Source organism: Parasteatoda tepidariorum, chromosome 3 (assembly GCF_982258835.1).
Source record: "Parasteatoda tepidariorum strain Cologne lab strain chromosome 3, Ptep-v5.0, whole genome shotgun sequence".
NCBI classification, from domain to species: Eukaryota; Metazoa; Arthropoda; class Arachnida; order Araneae; family Theridiidae; genus Parasteatoda; species Parasteatoda tepidariorum.
The window spans coordinates 3155503-3171355 of NC_141757.1; the positions used below are offsets into that span (position 1 = coordinate 3155503).

Below are 15853 nucleotides of genomic sequence, written 5' to 3' on the forward strand. Positions count from 1 at the left end.
AAGTATTTTGTTGTTAAGGCCGAGATAGCCTGATTGGTAGGGCGCTAGGCCCCTGCCCGAGACTTCGTGGGTTTGAACCCCACCGGCCGAAGACTGCCCGTGTAGTAAAGTGACTGATGCACGTTAAATCTGTCGAGTCGCAAAAGTCCTCCGCGTTCCCAAACAAATCAAAACCTCTGGGGGTACTGGATTAGAGATCGATCGGTCTCTGATTCAGGACAGAATTACGATCTGTGGATGAATGGGTCCGCCCTATAAATGGGTGCGACGTATGGTGTGGCAGAAGTCTAATTCTTGGCCATAGATTGCGCACTGGAAAACAAGAAAAATCGCGCCCCTCTGCCTAAGCAGGCATGCGTCAACAACAACAACAAGTATTTTATAATGTGGGGAGAGAAGTTATCGACAATGTCAACCTTCATCTATGAAAAGGTACCCCAACATAGAATTGAGTTAACGCGTCTTAAATACTCGTAAATTGGAATTGTATTTTTGTATTGGTAGACACACGGCAGTTTTTTCCCTCCAGAATTATAGCTGTGATAGAATTCGATGAACGGATACTAGTTGATTCATTGCTGTACTGTCAGAAGCCGGGAGAGCTGTTTTCTGATCACCGTACTTTTGAGTGCTGATCGTGACAGCTGTATTAAGTTCACTGCCGTGGTCACTCCTGTGCTGCCTTTAGTAGTCGATTGTATGCGATGCACGCTGTGCGTGATCGAGACTGAGAAGCAACAGCACGAGGAAGTGGATAATGTCGCAATCCCAAGTAGCAGAGCTGCGATGGATCAGGGGATAAAGCGTTTGCCTTCCAGTAAGGCGAACCGGTTTCCAATCGCAGTCGATACAAATTCCGCATCCGTCTTATACCGATCACAGTGCTGACGTGAAATATCCTCAGTGGTAGACGGATCATGGGTTAGAGTCCCCTTGCCGTCAGGCTAACCGTGGGAGGTTCTGGTGGTATTCTTCTCCATGTAACGCAAATGAGGGCTAGCTCCATCAAAAAGTGATCCACATAAGCAAATTTCTCCTAATACTCGATCCAGGAGTTCCCTTGTCTTCTAGATTGGGTTCGAAATTACAAGGCTACGGAGTTGAACATTAGTAGTCCTAAACCCATTAAATAGGGTCAGCTGTTCAACGACGATTAGAAAATAAAATAAAATCCCAAGTAGCAAGTTCAATGTGGACTGTCCATCGAAGTTGGCGTGTTCAGATCGAAGTTAGCGTTGCGGCCAAGATGGGCGTGTTCATATCAAAGTGGGAGTTTCTGTCAAGGTAGGCATGTTCAACTCACGTCCGGGTCACCAATGTGGGGAGAGTCACATCGACCATGCCAACCATCACGTATGAAAAGATACCCCAATGTAGAATCGAGTCAACACGTCTTATATACTAGTGAATTAGAATTGTATTTTTGTAGTGTCAGACACACTACAATAACAAAGTGGCTGTGACATTTAATTTGTCATGCTACGTAGCAAAAACTGATTCTAAAAGTTGCCCGCAGTTTTGAACACTCATACAAAATAACTTGTACACTGAAAATTTGGGAGTTAAATTGGAAAACTTGCTTTGGTTTCGAAAAAAAACTTATTTTGTCAAAATTAGGCAGGCAGTAACATCTAATTCAAGAAAAACCGCAAAAGCTGTGAAAAATAAAATAATAAGTCACATTTTCAAATAAACAGATAAATTTTAGTCGAAAGACTACGCGATTTTCATGATAAGATGTTTCTTAGTATTAGCTTGTGGGACAGGGAACGTCGGGCTTTTAAAAAAAAAATACAAGTTTGTCAACAGTGTGATAAATCAATATTGTTCCAATCCCTTCATTGAGAGCCGTGGTGGCGTAGGGGATAAAGCGTTCGTCTCTCAATCAGGTGACCCGGGTTCGATCCCAGCGAAAGCTGGTTGATTCGAATTCTGCACCCGGCTCGCACCGACCACAGTACTGACGTAAAATATCCTCAGTGGTAGACGGATCATGGGTTAGGATCCCCTTGTCGAAGGTTCACGGTTTTCCTCTCCACCTAACTCAAATGCGGGTTAATTCCATAAAAAAGTGATCGACGTAAGCAAATTTCTCCCAATATTTGATCCAGGAGTTCCTTTGTGTTCTGGATTGGGTTCAAAATTACAAAGCTACGGAATTGAACATCAGTAGTCGTAAACCCCAAAATTGGGTCAGTTAGTAAAATCTTCGTTATTTTATTTCTCCAATGTTCAACTCCGGTATGCAGATTTGAGAAATTCGAAAGAAGAAATAGTTAGTGTGTATTATAATAATTAGTTCTACCAAATGCGAGATTATCGCCTAAAATATTAGAATTAAAGAAGTACTACATTTATAATCAAAAAACTTTAAAAAATTTTTGTTCTATACTTTCTTCTGTAAACACAATATTTCTGTTACTTTAAATTAGTAATTTTTATAATTAAAACTTGTTGTTGAGTGTTAATTATTTAAGTTGAGCCGTGATGGCTCGGGAGATAGAGTGTTTTCTTTCCAGTAAGGTGAACCCAGGTTCGAATACCAGTGATGATTGGTCGATACGAAATCCGCATCTGGCTTGCACCGATTACAGTGTTGAAGTAAAATATATCTTCTGTGGTAGACGAAACACGAGTTAGGATCCGTCAGGCCAACCTTGGAAGAGTTTTCGTGGTTTTCCTCTCCGTGTAACTCAAATGCGGGTTAGCTCCATCAAAAAGTCCTCTACGAAGGCAAAATTTCTCCCAATACTTGATCCAGGAGTTCCCTTGTCTTCTGGATTGGGTTCAAAATGACAAGGCTATGGAGTTGAGCATTAGTAGGCGTAAACCCTAAATTTTGTCGACAGTTCCATGACGGTTATAAAATTTAAAAAAAAAAAAAAAGAAGAAATCCCTTCTTTCACGTCTTGCAGATGAATGCTGATTTGCATAATTAGACTTATTCCCTTTGACTTGGAGGAAATTGGACACGCTCCATTGAACTGAATTGGGCTTGTTTACTTTTCGTTTATGCAACGACACTATCTATAAGGGTTACATGAATGAAAAGTGAACACTTGTGACATCATCAGACATACACTGACACCAAACACTGCGTAAAACATTTCATGTTAGAGCATTTGAAATGAATGTAAAGTTGAACTAAATAAGGAAGATAAGTACGACGAAAATAACACCCTTATTAATTTTTGATCCTAATGATCGCATTTTCATGTACTCCCGGCCGTACTTAATGACTAATATTAGTTATTGTATTATTATTGTTATTGTATTATTGTATTATTGTATTATTAGTTATTGTATTGGATAAATTTGACCATATATAACATAAATTCGACTATTGGAAAAATTAGACGATTATTATATCAGGGATTATATTAGTGTATATAATAATAATTAGACCAAGTGTTATTAGACGCACGTAACATGTAATGGGTTACATACATGCAGGGGATTTTTTTTCATATATTTCCAATTTGTATTTATTTATGATAAGACACCTGATAATTAATATTTTTCTTAGAATCTTAGAGCGCGTTTAATAATTTCGACCGGGGACTGTAGCTGATGAGTATTGTCACATTACGCAGAGAGTTGATTTATTTATCAGTGCAGAATAGTTTTTTGAGCTAATGAAACCTGGGCAAATTTAACATCGAATATTAATCTTACAAAATTTTATGTTTGCTTATCTAATCAGGGGAAGCATATCAAATATGGAGAATAATAAAATCCGTTGTGGGTTAAATAAAGAATTTCTCGCTCTAGAACAGACTGTCAGAAGTTTTCTGCGAGAGAGTTAAAATATCGAAACTTGAGAGTAAAGAAAAAAATAATTTGAGGAGAACATTTTAAAACTAACTTATAATAGTAAAAATGTCCTTAAAAGAGGATCCTAATCAATTGGGGGAAAACTAAAGAGTTTTCGTTGGAAAAATTAAATCTGTTGTAGAACTGTATAATTAAGGAGCTAAATCATTCATAGTTATAAAAGATTTTCATGAATAATGAGAGATGGGACACATGTCTGCGCACTGTATTTGTTATTTTTTCTGCACTTCAAACAAATAAGTATATTTGAGAAGTGATTAATCTCACCCGGTTTCAACTAAACGTATTCAGTAGCTATATATCATGATCTTTCACATGAAATAAATCTCAAAACTCGCTTTGAAACCAAAATAATTAAAAATATCTTTAAAGTGTCCTCGAAATGATTCTCTAATATGCGACAATTAATAACAGTATGAAAATAAAAGAAAACAACATCATAAACCGTTGTAGAGTATTGGATCCCTTAAATATAAGCTGCATAAAATAATTTTGCAAAAATTTTTTCCAAATAATTTACAGCATTTCCGATTTAAGCGACATCTTCCTTAAGAATGTAGATTAACAAGGACGAACAAAAAAAATTTTAAAAATTTTCTATAAATATTTTTGCACAAAACTACATATTTTTGAAAATTTTGACGCATATCCTTTCACATGAAATCAATCTCAAAAGTCTCTTTGATACCAAAAAAATTTAAAAAATGTTTAAAGTGTCCACAAAATGATTCCCTAAAATGCGGCAATTAATAACAGTATGTAAAAAAAAGAAAACAACATCATAAACCGCTGCTAGTGTTGGATCCCTTAAATATAAGATGCATCAAATAATTTTTCAAAAATTTTGTCCAAATAATTTACAACATTTCCGATTTAAGCGACATCTGCCTTAAGAATGTAGATTAACAAGGACGAACAAGAAAATTTTTAAAAATCTTCTATAAATATTTTTGCACAAAACTATATATTTTTGAAAATTTTGAGACGTATCCTTTCACATGAAATTAATCTCAAAACTCTCTCTAATAACAAAAAAATTAAAAAAATCTTTAAAGTGTCCACGAAGTGATTCTCTAAAATGCTGCAATTCGTAGCAGTATGTAAAAAAAAAGAAAACAACATTATAAACCTCTGCTGAGTGTTGAATCCCTTAAATATAAGATGCATAAAATAATTTTACGAAAATTTTGTCCAAATAATTTACAGCATCTTCGATTTAAGCGACATCTGCCATAAGAATGCAGAAATGCAAGGACAAATAAAATAAAAATTTAAAAATCCTCCATATTTATATTTGCACAAAACTATATATTTTTGAAAATTTTGACGCGTATCCTTTCACATGAAATCAATATCAAAATTCTCTTTGCGACCAGAAAAATTTAAAAAATCTTTAAAGTGTCCACAAAATGATTCCCTAAAATGCGGCAATTCATAACAGTATGTAAAAAAAAAAGAAAACAACATCATAAATCGCTACTGAGTGTTGGAGCCCTTAAATATAAGATGCATAAAATAATTTTACAAAAATTTTTTCCAAATAATTTACAGCATTACTGATTTAAGCGACATCTGCCTTAAGAATGTAGATTAACAAGGACGAACAAAAAAATTTTTAAAAATTTTCTATAAATATTTTTGCACAAAACTATATATTTTTGAAAATTTTGACGCATATCCTTTCACATGAAATTAATCTCAAAAGTCTCTTTGATACCAAAAAAATTAAAAAAGTCTTTAAAGTGTCCACGAAATGATTCTATAATATGCGGCAATTAATATCGCTATGTAAATAAAAGAAAACAACATCATAAACCGTTGTAGAATACTGGATCCTTTAAATATAAGTTGCATAAAATTATTTTACAAAAAAATTTTCCAAATAATTTACAGCATCTCCAATTTAAGCGACATCTGCCTTAAGAATGCAGATATGCAAGGCCAAATAAAATAAAAAATTTAAAAATCTTCTATAGTTATATTTGTACAAAACTATATATTTTTGAAAATTTTGACACGTATCCTTTCACATGAAATCAATCTCAAAACTCTCTTTAATACCAAAAAAATTAAAAAAATCTTTAAAGTGTCCACAAAATGATTCCCTAAAATGCGGCAATTAATAACAGTATGTAAAAAAAAAAAAAAAAAAAAAAAAAAAAAAAAAACATCATAAACGCTGCTGAGTGTTGGATCCCTTAAATATAAGATGTATCAAATAATTTTTCAAAAATTTTGTCCAAATAATTTACAACATTTCCGATTTAAGCGACATCTGCCTTAAGAATGTAGATTAACAAGGACGAACAAAAAAATTTTTAAAAATTTTCTATAAATATTTTTGCACAAAACTATATATTTTTGAAAATTTTGACGCATATCCTTTCACATGAAATTAATCTCAAAAGTCTCTTTGATACCAAAAAAATTAAAAAAGTCTTTAAAGTGTCCACGAAATGATTCTATAATATGCGGCAATTAATATCGCTATGTAAATAAAAGAAAACAACATCATAAACCGTTGTAGAATACTGGATCCTTTAAATATAAGCTGCATAAAATTATTTTACAAAAAAATTTTCCAAATAATTTACAGCATCTCCAATTTAAGCGACATCTGCCTTAAGAATGCAGATATGCAAGGCCAAATAAAATAAAAAATTATTTAAAAATCTTCTATAGTTATATTTGTACAAAACTATATATTTTTGAAAATTTTGACACGTATCCTTTCACATGAAATCAATCTCAAAACTCTCTTTAATACCAAAATAATTAAAAAAATCTTTAAAGTGTCCACAAAATGATTCCCTAAAATGCGGCAATTAATAACAGTATGTAAAAAAAAGAAAACAACATCATAAAGCGCTGCTGAGTGTTGATTCTTTTAAATATAAGATGCAAAAAATAATTTTACGAAAATTTTGTCCAAATAATTTACAGCATCTTCGATTTAAGCGACATCTGCCATAAGAATGCAGAAATGCAAGGACAAATAAAATAAAAATTTAAAAATCCTCCATATTTATATTTGCACAAAACTATATATTTTTGAAAATTTTGACACGTATCCTTTCACATGAAATCAATATCAAAATTCTCTTTGAGACCAAAAAAATTTAAAAAATCTTTAAAGTGTCCACGAAATAATTCCCTAAAATGCGGCAATTCATAACAGTATGTAAAAAAAAAAGAAAACAACATCATAAATCGCTACTGAGTGTTGGAGCCCTTAAATATAAGATGCATAAAATAATTTTACAAAAATTTTTTCCAAATAATTTACAGCATTACTGATTTAAGCGACATCTGCCTTAAGAATGTAGATTAACAAGGACGAACAAAAAAATTTTTAAAAATTTTCTATAAATATTTTTGCACAAAACTATGTATTTTTGAAAATTTTGACGCATACCCTTTCACATGAAATTAATCTCAAAAGTCTCTTTGATACCAAAAAAATTAAAAAAGTCTTTAAAGTGTCCACGAAATGATTCTTTAATATGCGGCAATTAATATCGCTATGTAAATAAAAGAAAACAACATCATAAACCGTTGTAGAATACTGGATCCTTTAAATATAAGCTGCATAAAATTATTTTACAAAAAAATTTTCCAAATAATTTACAGCATCTCCAATTTAAGCGACATCTGCCTTAAGAATGCAGATATGCAAGGCCAAATAAAATAAAAAATTTAAAAATCTTCTATAGTTATATTTGTACAAAACTATATATTTTTGAAAATTTTGACACGTATCCTTTCACATGAAATCAATCTCAAAACTCTCTTTAATACCAAAAAAATTAAAAAAATCTTTAAAGTGTCCACAAAATGATTCCCTAAAATGCGGCAATTAATAACAGTATGTAAAAAAAAGAAAACAACATCATAAAGCGCTGCTGAGTGTTGATTCTTTTAAATATAAGATGCAAAAAATAATTTTACGAAAATTTTGTCCAAATAATTTACAGCATCTTCGATTTAAGCGACATCTGCCATAAGAATGCAGAAATGCAAGGACAAATAAAATAAAAATTTAAAAATCCTCCATATTTATATTTGCACAAAACTATATATTTTTGAAAATTTTGACACGTATCCTTTCACATGAAATCAATATCAAAATTCTCTTTAATACCAAAAAAATTTAAAAAATCTTTAAAGTGTCCACGAAATGATTCCCTAAAATGCGGCAATTCATAACAGTATGTAAAAAAAAAAAAGAAAACAACATCATAAATCGCTACTGAGTGTTGGTGCCCTTAAATATAAGATGCATAAAATAATTATACAAAAATTTTTTCCAAATAATTTACAGCATTACTGATTTAAGCGACATCTGCCTTAAGAATGTAGATTAACAAGGACGAACAAAAAAAATTTTAAAAATTTTCTATAAATATTTTTGCACAAAACTATGTATTTTTGAAAATTTTGACGCATACCCTTTCACATGAAATTAATCTCAAAAGTCTCTTTGATACCAAAAAAATTAAAAAAGTCTTTAAAGTGTCCACGAAATGATTCTTTAATATGCAGCAATTAATATCGCTATGTAAATAAAAGAAAACAACATCATAAACCGCTGCTGAGTGTTGGATTCCTTAAATATAAGATGCATAAAATAATTTTACAAAAATTTTGTCCAAATAATTTACAGCATCTCCGATTTAAGGGACATCTGCTTTAAGAATGCAGATATGCGAGGACAAATAAAAAAAAATTTAAAAATCTTCTATATAGGGTAAACTAACCTGTGAAGGAACACTTAAGCTTCGCTTGCCCTTTAAAAAATCCTATTAATTTAAAATTTCGTAATTTTAGTTAAATGACAGTGTCAACATGTTTGTAATTAAATGCAAATTATGCAAAAAAAATTGTAGAGAACTTACATAATATTGTTTTAAAGTTTTGGAGGTTCAAATAACAAGTAGTAAGAAGACCAAGTGAAGGAACAGCTCTTACCAGTGAAGGAACACAAAATTGCCCAGTAAAGGAGCACTTAATTTTGGTTATTTTTTAATGCTCTTTATGAATTTATTAGTCGTACAAATATATAAAAACAAGTCTATATATGAAATTATAACATACAAGTACTTGTAAAATGCTAACTTTTTTCTGTATCATGAACTAGAAATTAAAGTGATGTTTAATACAAAAAAAAAAAAATCATTTATTCTTATAATTTGACAGTCAAATCTAAATCATTGTGTCATCCGATGCTGTTTATTATCATTATTATTTTATCACCTTTTTGTTTACTCTTTTTCCTCTTATTTCTTGAAGCTTTTTTTCTTTTTTAAGTATTTTTTATTTCTTTTTCTTCTCCATATTCTCTTGCTTTAACTTTTTTTTAGATCTTTCAGCCTCTTGAAATTTTTGCCATTTCTCTGAAGTTAGTGCGAAAGGTAATTTATTCGTGTTTCTTCTTATTTGACCTTTCTTTTTATCATCAATATTTGGCCAATGTAAATGGTTCTTCCAAACTTCTCCTGATTTTTCAGCAACATTTCTAGAATGCCTTTTTCAAAAATAGACGGGGGAAAGGTGTCTTGAAGTTTGAGGAAACTCTTGTTGACTTATATCTAGAGGATCTTTAGAAGTACTGATTTTACTTATAGAATCATTTCTTTTTTCAACTAAGAGAAGATCAGCATGAGGACTCATTTCGAATTCGATTTCTAAGATGCATTCATTATCAATACTAGCTTCAGTTCCTAAGTTTGACTTAACCAAGTGGTCTTCTTTTAATACGTACTTCTTCCATATTGAAAAAAAAAAAAAACAGGCTCTTTGACATTTTCGATATTAGACTCTTCAGTCAATGCTGCGTTAAAAATTTGCAACATATCTTGAGGGATTTCCCTCTCAAGCCTCTGAAGAAATTGAGTATCGTTTCTGTTTAACTCTGTTTTTTGTTGAGGAGCTTGCTTCTAAATTCTAACATAGTAAAGTAGTTTTTATAAATTATATAATCACGTTGCTAGCCTATAATGATAACTTATTAGGAGTTCTTGGTGCAAAAGCCAGCGAAAAAGTTTTCTATTCAAATTTTTATGATTATATTTAATTAGTTTTCGATTTGTAAACATAGTTTATTAAGTTGCCTAACATTTGATGTAACTACACACCCCATTAATAAATATAAATTAGAATTTTTTCATATATTAAACTATTAAATTAACATTTTGAACTGAATTTTTTTAAAATTACAATTCTTAACAAAATTTTGGTTGTCCTCTATATAGCAGAATTACTTATCCTAAAGTCATGTAAAATCATATTTCACACATTACTGTTCATTCACTGGAAGTATTCCCAGTGAAGGAACATGCCGGTTTCTTCACTGGTTAGAAGTTGTTTTTTGCCTTTTGAACAAAATTTTGATGTATAATATGACTAAAAGTACAAGAAAATTAAAAAATTTCTTTTATTTTCATTAACTGGGAAAGAAAAAAACCAGTAAAGGAATCCTTCACTGGTTTTTCATCGTTTGGTGATCCAGTGAGTAAACACCCCCTTATCTCAGTACTTGATTATGCTATGGTGCTTTAAAAAAAATAAAACGTAACTTGAATAACTATATTTTGAATTCTCGTTTTCACAGTGAGAAAAATAAGACTATTACATGCAAAAAATTCCGCTCGAAACATATAAATACAAACACTCACCTTATAATTTTTTCAACGAAACAAGGTGTTGCAGAGATAATAACAAATTCAAAAATTTTTCCAGAGAAGTCTATTTGACCAGGTAATCCAAAACATTGTTAGATGACTTCTTATTGTTTATCAGTAAGCTATTGTTACCAATCAATCTAAAGAAAAAATTCTTATTTTTGATCAATATATATGAAATTTTCCTTCACTGGGTAGTGCTCCTTCACTGGTTGGTTTACCCTATATCTTTGCACAAAACTAGATATTTTTGAAAATTTTGACACATATCCTTTTACATGAAATCAATATCAAAATTCTCTATGAGACCAAAAAAATTTAAAAAATCTTTAAAATGTCCACGAAATGATTCCCTAAAATGCGGCAATTCATAACAGTATGCAAAAAAAAAAGAAAACAACATCATAAACCGCTGCTGAGTGTAGGATCCTTTAAATATAAGATGCATAAAATAATTTTACAAAATTTTTTTCCAAATAATTTACAGCATTTCCGATTTAAGCGACATCTGCCTTAAGAATGCAGACATGCAAGGACAAATAAAATAAAAATTTAAAAATCTTCTATATATATTTTTGCACAAAACTATATATTTTTGAAAATTTTGACACGTATCCTTTCACATGAAATCAATATCAAAACTCTCTTTGATACCAAAAAAATTAAAAAAGTCTTTAAAGCGTCCACGAAATGATTCTCTAATATGTGGCAATTAATAACGCTATGTAAATAAAAGAAAACAAAATCATAAATCGTTGTAGAGTGTTGGATCCTTTAAATATAAGCTGCATAAAATTATTTTATAAAAAAATTTTCCAAATAATCCATCTCCGATTTAAGCGACGTCTGCCTTAAGAATGCAGATATGCAAGGCCAAATAAAAAAAAAATTTAAAAATCTTCTATATATATCTTTGCACAAAACTATATATTTTTGAAAATTTTGACACATATCCTTTCACATGAAATCAATATCAAAATTCTCTTTGAGACCAAAAAAATTTAAAAATCTTTAAAATGTCCACGAAATGTTTCCTTAAATAGCGGCAATTGATAACAGTATGTAAATAAAAAACTTTTGAGTGCTGATCGTAGCAGCTGCATTAAGTTCACGGCCATGGTCTCTCCTGTGTTGCCATTAGCTGTTGAGTGTAAGCGTTGCGTGTGATCGAGACTGAGTAGCAACCGCGTAAGGAGATGAGATGGATAATGTTGCATACAGAAGTTGCGAGCCAATTGTTCAGTGAGTAGCATCCATCGAAGTGGGAGTTTCTGTCAAAGTAGGCGTGTTCAGATCACGCCCGGGTCACCAATGTGGGGAGAGTGTTATTGTAATGTTAACTACCTCCATGAAAAGGTACCCCACCATAGAATTGAATTGACATGTCTTATATACTGGTGAATTGGAATTGTATATTTGTAGTGGTAAGCGCACTACACTCTTGATGATAAGGAAGAATGCCTACTTTATTTTTGAAGGACACCTTTACTGAGATTGAATACGCCATGCAGCTATTTAAATGGTGTTTAATTGTCAGAATGATACATAAAACTCAATATTCTATGAAGAATTCACTAGCAGAGAGATGCATCCTGTAATTGTCTCTCTTCTCGTTAGAATTGCAGGGCAAGCAGCACCAGCGCACACTATTATTCTCCTCTGAAATGCTCGCCGTTGAGCTCCTTCTCTTCACCAGCCTCTGCAAATACGAACTCACCTTCTCTTTCATTCTGGCTAACTGAAAATAATTTCTTCATCAATTATTTGAACAATATTGAGAATTATTTCTAAATATTTATTTTACAGTCTACGAAAGGGCCATTCTCACTGCATGCGTTTCACACACTTCCCATTACTCTTGAGGGAAAACCTCATGAATGAAATACTCACCAATCAGATTCCCCTTCTCTCAAATGAGTTGCATACGTTTGCTCTTTAGGCAATCGCAGCCCTCGAATACGCCATTTGGGGAGAAGAACGGGTCCATGTCTCTGGCACTTCTCCTACTCTTCATCCGTTGTATAGGAATGCACTACGATATTTTTCTTTTTCTTAATATTTTTAGTTTTTAATGAATAAAAGTATTTTTAAAATTTTTATGATAATTTCGTTTAGAACTATGTTTAATGTAGTTTTCAATTCCATATAGTTTCTCAACTTAAAAGATTTTATTCTACTTGAAAATCAAGACTGAAACTAACGCACTTCCTTCTCCATAATGTTAGTTTTCTAATTTTTGAAGTGAACTGGAAACTGTTTTCCCTCCATTTTAAAAATCGTTTCACCAAAAATAATGAACGCCATACGGAAAACAGTTTATTAATAATTACTCGACGTTTTATTTAAAAAAAATTTTTTTTTTTAATATTTACAATATTACAAACTTTTTTATTTGTAATATTTAAAAATTTTTGCAAGATTTTACGCTTTGCAGTTTCTAAAATAAACAAAAGCGATACATTCTCAGTAATAAAATTTCAAGCACGTGCACTTCGAAATTTTCATTTCCCAAGAGCTAGTCGTCCGATTTCGCCCAAACAACCAGGCTATCCCGGCCACGAAAAAATTATGTACTACTAATAGTGTCATTAAACTGTGATGGTTCAGGGGATAGAGCAATCGCCTTCCTATTAAGGGAACCGGGCTCGAATACCAGTGATGGCTTGTAGATTGGAATTCGGCACCCGGCATGCACCGACCGCAGTGCTGACGTAAAACATCCTCGTAGAGATCATAGCTTAGAGTCCTCTTGCCGTTAGGCTAACCCCGGGTGGTTTTGGCGGTTTTTCTCTTCGTTCAAAGCAAATGTGTGTAAGTTCCATAAAAAAAGACAGCACGAGGGCGAATTTCTCCCACTACTTGAGTCAGGTGTTTCCTCGTCTTCTGGATAGGGTTCACAGTTAAAAGGCTACGTGAATTGAACACAAGTAGTCGTAAACCCAAAATTGGGGTAACTGTTCAACGCCAGTTATAAAAAACGCGGTGTTTCTGTTAAATATGACAAATAGAGCCAGGATAGCCTGGTTGGTAGAGCACTGGCCCAATGTCCAATAGTTCGTGGGTTCGATCCCCACTGGCCGAAGACTCCCCATGTAGTAAATGGTGAATGATGCGCGTTAAATCTGTCGAGTCGCAAAGTCCTCGATGTTCCCATAATAAATCAATACCTCTTGGGGTACGGATCCAGGAGTTTCCTTGTCTTCTTGATTGGTTCAAAACTACGAGGCTACGGAGTTGAACGTCAGTAGATGTAAACCCAAAATAGGGTGAAGGAATGCAATATTTCGATTTTGTATTGTTCAAAATCATTTAATTAAATTTGATACTTAAAACAAAAACGGTTTTCCACATTCATAAAAAATTGAAGTACAGTCGGACCTCTTTTAAACGAAGACTCTGAATCCAACTAATAAGTTGGGACTTGTATTTACATCAATGGTTTTCAGTGGCGGATCTAGAGGGGGGTCATAGGGGTCAAGACCCCCTCCCCCCAATTTGAAAATAAAATGAAACTAATAATTTTTTTAATAGTTTACTAAAAGAAATAAAATATTTAAAAAATTACTTAAGGGGGCATATACACCAAGGTAGGTCGATCTTTCCAAGATTATTAATGCCTGTGATATCGATTTGTACCCATCAATCAATATGTTGTTGAGAATTTTAATAACTCTGCCAGTTAGTGCAGCAACAGCAGAACGCTCCTTTTCAACTCTCCGACGTCTCAAAACTTGGCTTAGAGCAACTCAAAATCAAGAACGATTAAATGAACTCGGATTATTAAACATTCATTGAGAAATTGATTTGGATGTTGAAAAAATCATTGACAGATTTGCTAAAGTTTCTAAAAAACGCATTACATTTAATATTCAAAGATTTTGAATACTTGAATTATTTATGTATTGTTCATAATGAAAAAAATAAATAAGAAGACTAGCATTAAAAACCCCAGTTTTTTTTAAACAAAAATGTTTTTAAAAAAAATTTATGAAAAAAAATTTATAGTGGGGAAAGGGGGATCTGAGTCTATGACTCCCCCCCCCCCCAGGAAAAATTACTGGATCCACCCCTGATGGTTTTAAAACACAATGTTTACAAATGTTACAAGAACGGCTTTCAGCCTTATTGTAATCTTGTATCCTTCACTACCAAATAATTCAGTCCCGCAGTGGACTGATCGTTAAGACACGGTTCCCAGCAGATCACCGAAGTCAAGCATCACTGGCTGCGGTCAGTGTGCGGGTGGGTGACCACTTGGATCAGTCTGCGTAGGGACCGAGGGTGTTCGGTATGGGTCCTCGTTAAACTGTGCTACCGTAAAGTGCTCGACTTCGCGCGCAGGTCGTCGGGCTACCGAAGCGGGGGTGCCATCCACTCCGCAGAGGATCAAAATTGCGATGGCACGTCTTCGGATCATCCTCCGGGATGTTTCCCAGACAGTCGCCAATAGCCCATTGTGCAGCTCTAGTGCGACGTAAATTAACAACAACAACCAAATAATTCAAAATGAATTGCATAGTGGAAGTTGGAGTACCAACATATTTTAAATAATAAATATTGACTCAATTTTTGAACGTTAAATTGCATTAAATTGAAGAACAGTCTTTTAAGTCAGTTCATTATAAATTATTCTAGGAATCAAAAATTTATGAATGATTCTAGATTGTAGTCGATAGTTGAAGTGAAATCAATTACAGTCAGATCTCTATTTGATGAAGTCGCTAAATCCAGATAATAAGTTCGCTATATGGAAAATTCATTAAATAAAAAATCACGTTTGGAAATATTTAAACAACACAAAACAGGTTTTAAATTCATAAACACTACGCGTAGTTAAAAAAGCAATAGATGTACCTTTATCATGCAAACTAGTGTCTGCCATTCATTTTATAAATCTAAACTATAAAAGAAATCCGCATGGAATGCAAGAATAGAGCAAAACATTATCTAGTACATGCTGATACATTTTCAACTAAAAAAAAGCTCAATTTATGTATAAAATTATAGCTGCATTTATTATAAAAGTGTAATTTTAAACATACCTTACCACATGCGTTCTTACGTTTAATTGCAATTGACAAAATCCGTTTATTTCATCTGAGTTTTTCGTTTGAAATGCAAACAGAAAGGGAAAGGGATTTTACTGCTTTCTCTGAAAATTAAGTGGCTTCGAAGATAAATTCCAGGTCGTTTACCCAATAAAATACGTTAACAAGTTCCGAAATATTTTGGGAAATAGGGAAAGTGGATCTCAAGGAAAAGTTCGTTAAATAGAAAATTCACTTCGCTATTTGGAAGTTATTTTACGAAGAAATTTGCAAAATGGTTGCTAGAAAAAA

The 15853-nt window shown here is 32.5% G+C and overlaps 1 long non-coding RNA gene across 1 annotated transcript; it reads right to left on the minus strand.

The window, feature by feature from the left end:
* Positions 1–12024: 12024 nt before the first annotated feature.
* Positions 12025–15808, minus strand: LOC122271085 (uncharacterized). Its single transcript, XR_011636850.2, has 2 exons — positions 15557–15808; positions 12025–12252 (listed from the first exon to the last, which is right to left on the minus strand). It is a non-coding gene; the product is annotated as an uncharacterized LOC122271085 (long non-coding RNA).
* Positions 15809–15853: the final 45 nt, after the last annotated feature.